General features: G+C 41.9%; 1 protein-coding gene across 1 annotated transcript in view; it reads left to right on the forward strand.

Annotated features, from left to right (window-relative positions):
• Positions 1-16242, forward strand: part of thrb (thyroid hormone receptor beta) — a 99876-nt gene that overhangs the window by 41816 nt on the left and 41818 nt on the right. The gene's annotated exons all lie outside the window — the stretch shown is intronic.

The following is a 16242-nucleotide window of genomic DNA, read 5'->3' on the forward strand; positions in this document are numbered from 1 at the left end:
CCGCCGAATCTTTATGGATCCACAATCCAAAGAATTCAGCCTCTGGTTCGGCCCCAGTGTGACATCACTGTGTTTACATGTTTGTATGTATACTGAGAACGCTCTGAAGCTCGGGGCGTGTGTGTGTGTATGTGTGTGTGTGTGTGTGTGGACAGACTGTTTGTGGGGCATTTTTAGCCGTTCACTGTGTTCCACATGCATAAAATGTTTGTCGTGTAATGTTAGGGTTATAACTGACTGTCTGTGTGTGTGTGTGTGTGTGTGTGTGTGTGTGTGTGTGTTTCTCCAAAAAAACCTGGCAGGGTTCCTAGCTAGTGAGGGGCGCGCCAGTGTGGTATCCAGGTTTCTGCCCCTGAGACGTGCAAACCGACCAATCAGAGAGAGTAGTTTTGGAGAAAATCCTAGGATGCCCATTACTGACCTATTTGCAGTTAGGCGGGCTTCTGCACTCTTTGCAAACCCCCGTAACCATCGGAGCAGCCTTATTAGGAAGATACAACACATCACTCTCTCCCTCTCATCGAGTTTCATCCACAGGCTCCACATGAGTTTCTCATTTTAATTTGCCTTGTTTGTTCCTCTCTCTCTTTTTGTTTTCGGTGTATCTCTCTCTCTCTCTCTCTCTCTCTCTCTCTCTCTCTCTCTCTCTCGCCGCCTGGAACGCTGCAGCAGAAAACAGCCTCCCTGCACATCTGCCAAGAAACATATTGTTCATCCAATACCTTGCTGTGGAACCAGCAGACCTGGCACTCATCTCGCCTCCATCCTTCCCTTCCTTTCCCGGCCCTGGCTGCCTCCCTGCCCGCCTGTCTGGGAAAACCTAGTGTTTACTGTAGGCAGCTGGGCAGTGCTGCAAAACCAGTGGGAGGGAGGGAAAGCTTCCCAGACCTCAGCCTTTACTGGTTTATAGCTGTCTGGATTTAGCATGCGAGTGTAAAGATCACTTCCTATGCTGCGCACTCCTGTATCTTTTGTGGCGGCACCTGGAAAATGGAGTTAAACTGCCGCAAAACATTTTTGTTCTGTAACTACACGGAAGCCTTTCTAGCAAAGACAGGCTTTCTACAGTGCGGTGTGTTCTGTCGTTAGACTCTGCCTCTGCTCTGAGGTGCGTGGCGAGCAGGTTTTATTGCCCCTTGTTAGTGACGAGTGTAAGAACAATGACGGCTGAGATTAATGGCTGAACTGAAGAATTTACTCTCCCTGAAATGTAAAGTGTAAACGCTCCAAAGGTCACCTCCTGAACCGCCGCCCCACCCCCCCACCCCCCCCACGACGCAGTTTGTGCAAAGTCAAAGTAAAAGAGCTGCACACACACAAACAGCCACATAATGGTGCTGAATTACAAGATAGCTTTCCAGTTTCATTTTTAGGGCAGCGCTGCGTCTGCCAAGAATACACTGCGTTGTTGCTCGGGTAGTGTGTAATGCACGGTGTGCTCTCAGGGATTGTGTTTACATTCTGTTCTGAATAATAGATAATGCCTCGTTTAAAGGTCTCGTCTCGGATAAGCTGTTGAGAAGCATCTTACTGTGCAACTCGGGCGCAGAGTCGTCTGTGCGCAGGCGGTCAGGGAGGTCGGTCAGTCCGTCTGTGCCGCAGTGTTATTAGAAAATGTTCTTGCTGACATACTGTGTGTGTGTGTGTGTGTTGGTGTTGCAGGCTCACGTATATGTGCGTGCATCGTCCAGACAAAGCTGCAGTCTACAGCCGCTGGTGTGTATAGATTGTATTATGTTTCTTTGTGTCTGTGCAGCTCTGTAGGACTGTTTTCACTTCTCTGGGTGGTTTGATGAGCGTCGTCTCTGTTCCTCCTGACGAATGAAAGCTGGAAGTGTTTTCCGTGGTTCTCGCTCAAACCGTGACCCGAGCCTGAAGCTTTGAGCAGCTGAGCTCGAGGTGTGAAAGGAGTATGTAGTGTGAGATTATCAAGCATCATCTGAATCCCCCCCCTCCTCCCCCTCCCAGACCTCTCCCACGTCAGTACTGGGGCGCAGGCACTTCCTGCAGTGACTGGTCAGGTGTGCAGAGGTGTGAAAGCAAAGCAGCTTTTTTGAAGCTCTCCCTTCACTCCACAGCTTCGTGTCCTTACGACTCGGCGCGACACCATGATCGCCTCTGAGGAGAGGCTGAGAGTGTGTATTGTTGAGCCCGTTTCTGTGATTTACGAAGACACGCTTTGTCGTCACAAAACTTTCCCATTTGAATAAAAGGATGTTGGTGAGGTATGAATACACGCCGCTGTGCAGTCACACCGAGTATTACCTGTCAGTGGCTGAATTTATTATAAATTAACATTTGCATGTCAGTTAAATGCTGAGCATGTTAGACAAACAGCAGCTCTGCACATCGACAGCGCTTGTGTTCATGCAAATATACATGTGTTTTTTATCAGCAGAGTGAAAGTGAACTAACAGGCTTCCTGACAGTGGAACAAAAGATTTTTCTAATGCAACAGCTCATTGTCATATGACCGCAGAAGTCACCTGGGACAGTTTGGACCTCAGCGTTTTGTGGGCGTTTGAGTTCCGCAAATATTTGATTTGGCAGCGAGCGTCACCACAGGATTATCTGTTTTTAGAGATGGATCTTAATCATGGTTAGTTGTTAGTTTGTTTTTTTAAAGTAGGTTTTGTAAGGCATCAGTGATACAACTTTATATTTACAGTCATGGATTATACACAGACTTTAAGGAGGTTGACTGGTGGGATTAGGATTTCAGTGCGTCTCAACACAAGTGTGAAGAGTCTTCAGAACATTTACTTGAGTATATTTTTCCAGTATTTGTACTATACTACTACTACTACTACTACTACTACTACTACTACTACTACTACTATACTATAATACTTGATTATTATTATTATTCTTAGAAACTCATGACTTTTACTCCACTACATTTTATGAAGCGCTCTTACTTTGAAGCAGAGCTTTTAGTCAGTGGAATGAATTTTATTTTATTTTGAAATTCTGATAGACCATGCGCTGTGTTCATCACAGGAGGGAAAAAAAAAAACAATCGCCGCCAACTCCTCGGCTGTCAGCCGTGTTTGAACCTGTCAGTGTCCCAGCGATGGCGACGTGAGATAAAGACGAGGCAGAAGAATCTGATCTGAGGTCTGTGTCTGAAGGTTTACAAATAAATAAAGATTCATTTCAGTTTCACTTCAGCTCAGACAACTTTATTTATCCCCCGTGGGCAATTCATTCGTAGCTTTCTCGGTCCATACATTCGATCTCAACAGACAACCAACCAGATGTGGTTAAAACGTCAGAGGAAACATGTTAAAAGGCACGGGGCAGTTTCATTAAGTAAAACAACACATCCAATAAATTACTCTTAAGTAACAATCATTTGAAATGAGTGTTGTCTGTGTTGAGCAGAAGGAATTAAGGACTCAGAGTAACGATTAGTTCTCATCAAGGGCTCATTATAACGTCGGCCCGAAGGCGTCAGAGAGAATTGGGACGAGAGAGAGAATGTGGTCTGGTCTGGTCGGCTGGTAATTTCTTTTTATTTTATTTTATTTTTTTTGCTTTCTCAGCCACCTGTTTCCCCCAACATGAGCCCACGTCGCTCTGCTGAACTCCAGTAATCTTGCAGCACACTTTTACTTTTACTCTGCTGTTCAGGCTGCTCTTGTCCTTCTCAGACAAAACCGCTGAAACCAGCAGGTAAAACAGAAAAAGGTTCAAAGGTTTCCAATAAAAGAATGACAAAAGTCACTTAAAATTGTATCACAGACATAAAAAGAATGAAGCATCCTTTGTTGAATCCTGTTTGACAGTCACTTCTGTGTTTACGTCAAACTTTAGCTGCGACTCAAACACAGCGCCAGGAAACTTGTAGGAGTCCACAAGTGTCTCGGTGCTGTGTTTGATTCACAGCTGAAGTTTAAATGTTCGAGGTTTTTAACGTTTGTTTAATTCCACATAAACTTTTAAACAGACAGTTTGTAGTAGCTGCTGTTTTTATGGAATGGATGGTCTTGTGGCTTTGGATCGTATCCTACAAGTTTTTTATTCTACGGGTCAGTTGGAACGATAAAACATGGCATTACTTTTAAATACTTGAGTATTTTTCAAAATGAAGAGCTCCATTACTTTAACTGGAGTAAAAATCCTTGGAGGAATATCTGCACCGTGACTCCAGTGATGGAGCGCCGCATCACTTGTACCTGAAATATAAAATACAATAAAACAACTATGTATAAGTTAAAATAAAAACAACTGGAACATGAAGTAGGAATCCTCCCGCGAGCTGAGCTGCATCACTAGTGCCAAATGTTTTACCTGCAACGAGACGTCATGCTGAAGTAAAACAACAGAGCCGGTCGTCTGTCGGTTGTTGTTTTCTGTTAGTTTGGATCGAGTTTAAGCAGCTGAAGCTTCGTCAGGGAAAACTCAGCCTCATCCACATTAAGTTTTCAAACAAATAACTGATGCATAATATCTCTGGAGAGTCTGTTTCTTCAGGTGTACCGCTGAAGACTGTTTACATCTAGTGTTTGATATCACAGCCTGAATGTATTAAAAAAAGCTTTTTAAAGTTATTATTTCAGTTTCTATTGAAATTATGAGCAAATTATAAACAAATTTCCAGGAAATCTGCAATTAATTGGATAAAAAGTGTGACGAGAAACAGCTGGCAGAGATTATTCTCTGGTGCAATTGCCTGGTCGGTCCAACCAACAAGATATTCAGTTCACTGTCACAGAAGACTGAGAAAACCAGGAAAGGTTCACGTTTTTATTTTTGACATGCTATAACATGACATCACATGACATATATATATATACCGTACATACAGTATATATATATTTACCAATGGAGTTTTAGGTATTGATGTTTAGTGTGTAGGCAGAAAGGGGTAGAGGGGTGGGGGAGTTTCTGCTGCTTAAAGTGACCTAAACGATTCATTGATTATCAACATAGTTTCCCCCCCGATCACCTCTGCTCCAGTTATTGCACATTCTCTAGTTCCAGCTTCAATATGACAAATTACCCGTCAGTTTAAAAGCGTTTTGGAAGTAACAGTCAGTTTCAGCCGTGGCAGCCGAGCTGGTTGTAGTATTACTGTTAATTTGTCTGGTGGTGTGAGATGAAGCCGCCAGTTTACTCTCACCCTCAGTTGTTTGTCATAGATGTTATATGTGCTGTCTCAAGGAGAAATAGAAGATGAACGATTCATGAGTTATTAAAAGCACTCTAATCTAATAACTCAAGGTTTCTCTCTAATACATGGTTGAAGCTTCAAACGATCGTTGGAATACTTTATTCGGTGACAGTGTGTGTAAGTTGATGGTGGCGGGTGGCGACTGGTCGGGGGGCGTGTGTCGGTGCTGTGGGCGAAGTGTAACTTCTCCTTCGTGAAGTGCCCTGCTAGTCTTGGGCGGAGCTAGCACGCTCTCGTCGGTGCTCACAGGCATGCGCAACTGATAATATAGCACCCAAGCTAGTTAAAGTAGAGTAATTCGGCTTGCGACGGCTGTCTCGGCTGATCAGTGCTGACACAGAGTATGTGAACATGTATTCCCTGTAGCTCTCCCCGTCAGCTCCAGGCGCGCACACACACACACACACACACACACACACACTCACTCTCAGTGCTACTGGTGAAACTCATTCACACACTAACACACTTCAAATATGGCTGTACACAAATGGAGGTCGTGCAGGGGTCGGGGTTTCGTATAGTACCGTACAGCAGATGCTTTTGTGGTCGCAGTGGTACCACACAGTTAAATGTCAGCGGGGGGGCGGGGGGGGAGGAGGAGTTGGCACAACACACAAGGTCAGTGTTAATGACAGTGGCAGGGTGACACTGTGTGACCCGGGTTAGATGTGCACACAAGGACACATTTAAGATCAGTTAAATCTTTTTTTTTTTTACTTCACCTCTTCTTTTTCAGATCAATGTTAAAAGTACGATCTGTTAACACTATTCATAATTTTCAGTTTCTATCCAATAACATTCCCCTCCTGTCATCATCCCTCCTGCTGTGGCTCCTCCTCGCTGCCTGAAAATAAATACATCCCGAAGGCTCCAGAGCAGAGTAGAGTCGACCATCAGCTCCTTTAAATAATGTCTGTAAACCACTAAATGGTTTTTGCAGAAATCTGTTGCACTACAAGCGAGTTACCTAAACATGGGAATAAAAAAAAGTAAGGAGATTGTAGAAACATTCAACAGCTCAACATTTTTGCAGATACACTGATTACATAACAATTTCTGCGTGCAGTGTAAACCATGCAGCAGTACGTTTCCTCCAAAGACTATTTCACAGCAGTAATATTATTCTAGTGTATAATTTTAGCAGTAACAGTAACAGAAAGTATATTCATGCAAAGCAAATGCAAGAACATATAAAGTATTTAAGAAATAAATATAAACATACAAAATATATACATATTAAAGATTTTAAAGTGTATTTTAATTTATAATGTTGCATCGTATTAACATAATGATTTCCTTGCTTCTGTACTATAGTACATTTGAATTTGTGAATAATTTAGTAAAATATTCAATGTATAATGTTCTGTTATAACATATTATCTTTATTTCTGTCATTGTAACTATGATAAACTAATATTATATTGATAATAGTTTTAATATGCAAGTATTTTTTTGTTTTTCTCAGTTTCGTACATTTGTAATTAAATATATTTGAGTTTTAAACTAAAAAAAGGCAAGGATGAAGGGAGATCATGATGAGGATTTATTCCAAGTCGACTGCGTCACACCAGGTGTGAATTGAAAACCGTCGTCTGTAAACCTCTCAGATCTGAACTAGATTTTCTCAGAGATACTAACACAGTCTAAAACGCAGCTTCAGAGTTGTGGAAAATTATAGAGACTGAAGGATTAATCAATAATTTATTAAAGAGTCAAAAAATGATTAAAAATGAATACGGTCATTGATAATGAAAATCGTTGCTATTTGCAGCCACAGTTTTTTGCAGTTCATTTAATTTTGGTTAAGACAAGTAATAATCAGTTTAATTACATGAGGCATTAATTAACCATTTTGGAAAAAATAATCAGTTCATCTGTTTCATGTCCCAGCTTTGTTTTATTATTATTATTATTATTAATAATATCTTGGTCAAATACAATAAACAACAAACTGAAACATGAGGCTTCTGTTCACAATGAACGAGAAGATGTAATGACAGCTGGAACAAAAGCTTTTTATTAGAATAAAATGAAATAAAAAATACTGACATGAAATAAACAAACTCCCTAATAAACCCTCGGACTCGGTCGTACGTCCTCACAAAGCAGCGTTTCTAATGACAGGAAGCGTTACAACGAGGAAAAGCAGCGTCAAACATTTTCATATTTTTCAGAATGAACCGTTGGATAAATTCCTCCATCCTTCACTGATCCTGCCAGTATTTTTTGTCTCCTTTCCCCTCCCCTCGCTGCGCCTCCCGTCCCCTCCTCCCTCTGCATCTTTTCCCTCTTTTTTCTTTTTTTTTTTCATTGTGAACAGCTTACTGCAGTATCCTTAAAGTCCCTGCATGTGTCCTGAGTTGTCCTCTCTTACCCAGCATGCACTGCAGCGATCTGGAGCTGTGTCGGCTAAGGATGGGCACATGCTTTTGATGTCGGGGAAAGAGGAGGGGGGTGGGGGGAGACAGGCAGACGCTATGATGCTGCTTTATATACTCCTTTCAATGGTTTCCCTCAGCGCCCACTGCTGTCATCAATTTGAAAAGGGCTTTTCACACACAGACACACACACACATGCACAAACACACACACACACACACACACACACACACACACACACATACACACTCACACTCACTCCTTTTTCCTTTTTTTTTTTCATTCTGGCCCTGAAATAGTGTCCATGAGGCTGAAATACGGGGAAAAAAACTTTGTATTGCTGCAAACAGTCTGCGAGCCAGTGCATTGTCCTGATGTGACCCACACTCACTCAGAGAGGCGAAGCAGCTACTGTCAGCCTGAGAGGGAGGTGTGTGTGTGTGTGTGTGTGTGTGTGTGATGCATTAAATTTAGATATTTGCATCAGTATGTTCACAATATTAACCCATAGATCTCCCGCTACGCCCGACAGTAACACACACACATGCACATGATAACACACTCATCATTTGCTCTGTGGTTGTAATTTGTTACCAGAGTTGCAACTAATAATTATTTTAATTGTTGATTAAGACAAAATTGACATAATTAGTCATTTAAATACAAAAACAAGATCACAAATAGCAATTAAATGAAAAATAATATTTTATATAATCCCATAATGAACATGCTTTTCAGGTTTTTTATTATGTACCTGGATAACAAATTATTAACATGCACTGCAATTTATTAGTCCAGATCTACAATGTAATACATTGAATCTGAAGGCAGGAACAAGTATAATTAATTATTGAATACTACCACTAATTACTACTAATTAAATAGATCCTAATTAAGTAATCAAACTTTTTCTTTTTTTTTTATTATTATGCAGCATTTGGACTATTCCATTCTCTAAGGACCAAACTAATTACCGACACAAGAACTAAACATAATATATTTTTTATTTGCTCAAACAGTATTTTATTCAATCCAGATACATCAGAGGAATAATAATCAGCATAACCAAAGGCATTTTTAAATATAAATCCCCAGATCGTCTCCGTGCAGTTCAGTATTTTTGGGGATTTTTTGGCTGGACCACAACAGCAGCGCCAGCCCAAACACACAATACCCCCGACTGACTGACTGACTGAGTTACTGACTGACTGACTGACTGGGTGATGAAGTTACGTCATTGGTTGGCCGACTTCATGTTTGAGTTTGAGGTTTTTCGATTTGCTCTTGCAAAATGAATTGGCACAAACAGTTTGTATTTGGGCTGTTTGCAGCCTGCAGTGTCGCCAACTTAGTGCATTTGTCCCAAATATGCCGTTGGTGCGAGAATGAATAGACATATCAGCACGGCTGGTTATAGTTGTGCAGAGCATTAAGTTACAGGCTAATTCATTTAAACTCTGGTGCTGACTTTGTTTCAACAACCAAATTGAAAATCTTTTCTGCTGTTCGTCAGAATAATCAAGAAATTTGAAGACGAGACCTCGGGCTGTGGGAAACTCTGATGGGTATTTTTCACTGTTGACTCAGAGCTCCATTCTCCTGCAGGCACTCTGCCAGCGCGAGGGCAAATACACTTTTTATGGAGTTTACAAACCTGCACCCAGAGGAGATGTGCAGAGGAGGAGATCATCCTCAGAGTTTTAAATTAATTAGCTTGTGTCTTAATTGTTTGCACAATTACAGCCAGCCGTGCTGATACTCCAGCAGCTGCTGCACCAACATATGTTACATATCACGTGTCTGTTCATTCTGACATTGACGGCATATTTAGGCCGAGGTATTTACATTTTTTTTTGGAACTTCGGGTTGTTCATGATGAGAGAAACTTATGTAATCAGTCATTACTGAAGCTTGACCCGACTCCACCTGCTGACTCTGTATTCTTCCTACAAATAATATATTCACCCTCCCGTCCATGTTGTGCATCCCTGCACCTGGTTGCACCAGGTTGGAGCTTGTGCCTGCGGTCACCAAAATATGGCTTGTCACACCCATTTGTGTTTGCTCCTGGACATTTTGCTTGTGTAGCGTGTTTGCATCTGTGTCCTATTTTAGCTCCATCATTCGTTAACCGAATGCCGCGTCCCTGAGTTTTCCTATTGGCTGTTGCTCAAAAGGATTGGGTGGACTTTTTTTTTTTTAAACCTGGTACATGACTGGAGCGTGTATGGATGCTGACCGGGGGCTCGTGGCTACACCTCTTCTTACCATAGTCTACCGAGCTGCTCTGGTTTCCCAGCTGCTCTGGAACTGCAGGGAAGAGGAGGAGCACTTCCAATACACTGTGTATCACTCCGCTTTACAGGTGTTGTATTAGCTGTTAATTAGTGTTACATTAACGGCCGTTATCTGTCTTAGATTGTAACAAACTTTGTAAAGATGGAAATATTTTCATCAAAACATTTAAATGAAATAATGTGTGGTCGTCAGGAGAGGACGAAGGGAAGAAGCCTGGATACTTCAGCGCACACCTCCGGATGTATGTGCTCATATAACATTGTCAGGTCAGGAAAATATGTATGTGTTGCTTGGCAACAGTCGAGTACCAGTCCAGTTGCAGAACTATTCGTGTTGCTGTAGCCAAATAAATTTTGAGATAAACAAACAAATCGTAATCTGTTGTTGCTTATTGATGTTATATGGCGCTCTGCTTAATTTCATCCTTGCGCCATTGTCTGACATCAGAAATAGAAAAACATGTAAATGAGAGCAGCTTTACTGTGAAATCAGCTGTGTTAAGATACTGTATACATGAGCACAAAGAGGAGGAGAGAAGAGAACAGATAAAGTGTCAGCCCGGCTGACACTGGGCAGAATGTAAATAAGACGCGATGATGTCATTTGTTTACAGCCGTTCTACAACAGTTTTCAACTACGTCCTCAATTTTGCACATTGAGCATACGTGGTGCAGCCAGATCCTGGGTTTTGACTTGGTCTTGTTTAAACAAGTGCAAAGTTCATCAGAATGATCCCAACCCAAGGTCCAAGGTTAGCTTTATCTGGAGCCTTGAAATGTGTCACACTCTCCGCCTCCATCAGTGGATGAGTTTGAAAGTACTTAACCCCATCAGAACCAAGGATCTTTGTGGTCTGGACATGGAACTGGTATAAAATAAAATAAATGGCCTCACGACCGTCACCAAGGCAAACTCTCAACTCAGGGCCAGCGGTAGCCAAAGGGGTGGTGGAATTAATTTTCTTTTTTTTGCAATTTCCAGTAGCTTCTTCTGGCTTCAATCCATTTTTAAATGCACATTTCTTCTGATTCTTTTCTGTCTGTATCATCGTCCTTTCTCTCTGCGTGTCTCAGTCTGACATTACTGCAAGTTTTTCTTTCCTTGGATAGAGAAGGTGATTTTTCTTTTTTCCAGCTAAACATATCACATAGTTCATCATATATTAAATTGAATTATGTTCAGCCTATGTGTATAATAATTTTACACTTATATGGCTGAAGTTGCAGTATAATTGGATTTTTAATGAGGGATGTGACAGTAATGAGATCACACTGTTTTTGGGTTAAAAAACTCTAAAGTCTCTGATGATATGTGTTAAAATTATGATGTTATCAATGTTAATTTCTCATTTAACCAACAAGTGCAGTTTGCACTTTCCAAATATTCTGAACCCATGCAAGTTGCCATGGAAACTGACAACATCTGCCCTAGTCTGACTGACCGGACGGAGGCTGTGGGTATAAGCCTGCCATTGGGCGCTTATTTCAGGCGGCACTCTCCTCCCTTTCCGCTTCCCAACAACCTCCGAGCTATAGCAATCACACAGTCGACATACTGTAGGTCTTTGATGTTTTTCAGGCGTTTCCTAACATGGAACTCGACGCCATTTTAATGCAAGTGCAAGAAAAACAAGTTCTCGCCTGGCGCTATTTTACAGGGTCTTTTTCCCCAGTAGGAGAATGATCACGGCTGGATCATTCTTCAGCGGCTATGCAAGACTATATCTGCCCCTGTTATAAAAATACATAAGATAAAAACGCTGTTTTCATCTATAAGATAACATTCATTAACACACTCCTCTACACTGCAGAAGATTTAAGTCAGTTCTGTTTCTTCGAGTGTTTGTACTTTTGATATTTTTCTTTATTGCAGTTATTTTCCCGGACTACTAAACTAATTAGTGAGTCAAAATAACTCTTGGGGAAAATATTATTATCCCAGTTACAGTGATGGTAACATCAGCTACATAATTCAATTTTCAAAACCAAACAACAAAAAGAGCAGCCTGTGGTAAAAGCTTCAGACCTCAGTCGGAGCTACGGTGGTGGGTTGGAATGGGCTTTAGTTTTTGGGACAAGGCAGAGTTGCATGCTCTTTAATTGATTAATGGCGAGCACTGTTACCGCAAAGTCAGCTACTAACTAATTACCCACATCATGAGCCTAGCCCGATGCTCTCCATTTTTATCATATTCTGTTTATAGAGACACCGCAGATGTACTCTGTGTCCCTGTGCATGTTCGTGCCTGATTGGACAGAAGAGAAAAAGCCACAGTGATGTTGCACATTTGAACATTTTGTGAAAAGCTATTTAAGCCGTTTCTCAACAACAACAACAACAGCAACAACAAAAACCCCACAGAGGCACATCAGGTGCCTGCAACAACAACAACAACAACAACAACAACAACAACAACAGCAACAGCATTTGTACTGTTGTAATGATATAGAGTCGCCTCCCGCTGCAGAGGATGTAATGGGGTTGGGGGGGGGGGATTCCATAGAAACACAGCAGCAGTACTTCTATTAATGGACGTTACATTATTGAATATATAATCATCAGATGTGCTCCGGAGCTCGTGTTCAGTCTGCGAGTTTCGTCATGAGCGCTTGTGTCTCGGAGTCGACAGTGAAGTACTTGGAGGGTGAGTACACACCACTGATCACACTGGAGACATGAAGTGGGGACTCGCCAGTCGGGATCGCAGGCACAAGAAAAGCCTTGCTTTCATTTATTTCCCACAGACCACTTGACACACCCCTGGAGGGAAATACTGAAGAGGGAGCTCCGCCCTCCCGAGCCTCTACTTAACCATTTACAACCATTACGGTCCGGCCCGTCAACACTCATCCCAACATCTTCTGTAGACTCTCTCCAGGCTTCAGACATTTCATCTCACTCTTTCTGCAGCAGGAACCATTCATACTTTGAGCTCAATGCACTGGAAAAGATGAAGATGACTAACAGCAAAAGTGGTTGCTGAAAATGTGCGTCACATTGTCAAATATAACTCAAATCACCATGGAAACTGGGTAACAGAGTGTATCAGTGGGTGTTTTTTTTTTTCACCGCTCTCTGTCTCTCTCCCTAGACAAACACAGACTTTCTTTCTCTTCATCCCTCTCCTCGTGTCTTTGTTCACCAAAATATAAACACTCACACATTTCTGAGCCGATGACAACATCACAGGCCGGAATCACGTGGTGGTGGAGGAAAGGAACAAGAACATGTCAGAAAACTCCACTGTCATTGTCTTGTACTGTGTGTGCTAAACCTAATGTATTTATTTAATAAGATCATAACTAGTTACATTGCCGTGTGTTGACGTCTCACCCACTGGCACTGGGAAGTGAGTAGAAACAAATGGTACAAAACCACGACCTCAGCTTAATGTGAATTATATATATATTATATTAATGAACTGAATAGATGATAATACATGAAGGCTGAAAAGGCATTAGGCCTCAATCAATGTGACAGTGAAAACACTGATTTATAAAATCTGTGCATGAAGATTCTAGTTACAATACAAGTTGGACCTTATTTTAAAGCTCCATATTTTCTTTCTTCTTCTGTGTTTTATTTGAAGTGTTGATCCATAAGAAGATACATTTGTGGTTTTAAGAACCAAAAACCATCTCAGTGTAGTTTTACATCTCCTCTCTCAGGCTTCTCTCTGCAGCTCTAGTAACAACAGGTCAGTGAGCCAATCAGAGGAGAGGAGGCTCTGAGCCTCTCTTCTGATTGGCTGACTGTTTTCTGAGTGATCCAATAAAAATAGAGCAGATTTCAGGTTAAAAACACTCAGAGAAACCAAATCCTGCAAGGTTTGGATGGTGGGTCCAGGTGGGCGGGGCTTGGTGACTGCTTTGTTGTGACATCACAAAGTTCCAGAAGTCCTGACGGCTGGTTTTAAGGCTCAGTTTCTGAATACAGGCTGTGTGCATTTCTCTGTGGACTGAGGCTTTGATACTTTCACAGTATTAATATAGAAGCTAGAGCTGATCTATAATCACATGGACAGAGACCTTTAGACTGGATGTGACCTTTAATTATTTTCATATGCTATGAAATTTGGCTATGACCACTATCTGTCGGTGTTATCTGGGAACGCAGCACAGACAAAGTCAGACAGAGCATAAGATACGAGCTGTCCGGCAAACAGAGTGAAAATATTACCCAAAGTGTTTGGTGTGAACATCAGTTTATTGACACTGTTGCTTCTGTGCAGTGAGGGATTATTACTGACACAGATGGATCATCGTATGTGTTTTTTGGGTTTACCACAAAATGCAGAGCCCCATTTCCCGGAAACTGAGCTTAAGAGCTATCTCCCAGCTCAAGTGCATGTGGGTGTGACCGACTCATTTTTGTCATAATGGTGACCATTGGCGGTAGCACAAGCCAGGCACAATGCAGGAAAGACACCACATACATTATTAGTAGAAGGAATACATAATCAGCGAGTGGAGTTGGGGGCGAGCTTCGGTAACGAGCATGAGTTCCTCTCATCCACTTTAAAAGCAGCACACAGATGAAATGAACGGTGGAGGGAGGCTGAGGCTCAAATGATATTCATGTATAATGACGTGCAATAATGTGCAATCTCTGTTGTTGTTTACTTAAAGCTCCAAGTTTTCTTCTTCTTCTGTGTTTTATTTGAAGTGTTGATCCATAAGAAGATAAATTTGTGGTTTAAAGAATCAAAAACCATCTCAGTGTAGTTTTACATCTCCTCTCTCAGGCTTCTCTCTGGAGCTCTAGTAACAACAGGTCGATGAGCCAATCAGAAGAGAGGAGGCTCTGAGCCTCTCTTCTGATTGGCTGACTTGTTTTCTGAGTGATCCAATAAAAATAAAGCAGATTTCAGGTGAAAACACTCAGAGAAACCAAATCCTGTAAAGGTTTGGATGGTGGGTCCAGGTGGGCGGGGCTTGGTGACTGCTTCGTTGTGACATCACAAAGTTCCAGAAGTCCTGACGGCTCATTTTAAATCTCAGTTTCCACGCCACTAAATCTACACTACTTTCATCTCTGTCCAAACGACCAGTTTTGCTCCGTATCAGAAACAAACTCTGTGCATATGAACACACCTGAAAACACATATCGCATGCATGACCATTCACGTGCACTGGGCATGTGCAAGCCGCTATAAACAGGAAGTACCAGTAAAAATACTACAAAAGAAGGGACAGCAATGACTCTTAGTGTAGATGTAGAAGTTAACTAAACAGCAGCTGCTAGCAAAGACAACAAGGTCAGTAACACTTTCACCTCTGGTAGTCGAGGCTGATGAGAACCAATCAGGAGGAGATCGCGGTTGTCTACGTCACTGTTTCCAGAGGTCTCTGTTTCTACCCGTCCACACCAGAACACCACCCCTGAAATACGGCCACCAGCGTCTCCAAAAGTCTCTGTTTGAGGCGCTCGAAAAAACTAACAGAGTGGCGTGGACATGGGTCTCTGCTCAGCTTGGACCGTACAGTGTTATCACAACCAAAGGAAATAAGACACGAGAATAAAACCCAAGTCGTTAATAAACCAGAATGATCCTTCAGTGGGCAGAATGAGAAGTGCAGCGTGAAGTTTATCTGTATTGTAACGTAATATGATGGAGAGACAGAAGACAGAGACAAGTGCCGTTCAACCAGCTTCAACTGCAAATGAGTGAATGAGTGAATGAGTGAATGCATGCAAATGAGACCTGAAGAGAAAATGAACCGAGCAAATATGCAAATGAGCATCACACACAAATAGGACTTGATTATGTTGTATTGTTGTGGATAGACAGTATTATCAAAACAATTATTCCCTTTCAGATGGAAGCGCGGCGTTAACATTCCCCGGATGAGTTGCAAATAAGCCGCGCACGCGACGTGCACGTGCGCGCTTTGTTTGTGCGTGGACCAGTGTGTTAAAGAGAGCTACAGGCGGAGCAGGGAGGGAGGAAGAGCGTTCCCTTTAGAGTGCCCATTAAGTCTGATTACAAGTGATTACCATCTGTCGGAGGGAGATGACCAGTCCTGTCCTGCCACTGAATTAATGACAAACAAATGCTTTTCCTTTCTCGATCTCATCATAATCCGACCACCTCCTGTTTTCTTTTTTCTTTTCTGTCTCTTGAGATCTCACCGTGGAATTAACATGACTCCCAATGATTTTCTTGGCAAAACCAGACCGAGTCAAACAGTCTGTGCTTCCCTGCACATGTTCCTGTTTTGTCACAGTTGTTTTATTTATGGTCATTTTCCTCCTAAAAAAAAAAAAACACACACACACACACACAAAATAAATAAATAAAAACGCCATTCATTTCTTCAAAGGCCGACACACACACACACAAACACACACACACAAACACACACACACACACAAACACACACACACAC

Source organism: Seriola dumerili, unplaced genomic scaffold, assembly GCF_002260705.1.
Source record: "Seriola dumerili isolate Sdu_G_001 unplaced genomic scaffold, Sdu_1.0 BDQW01000273.1, whole genome shotgun sequence".
NCBI classification, from domain to species: domain Eukaryota; kingdom Metazoa; phylum Chordata; class Actinopteri; order Carangiformes; family Carangidae; genus Seriola; species Seriola dumerili.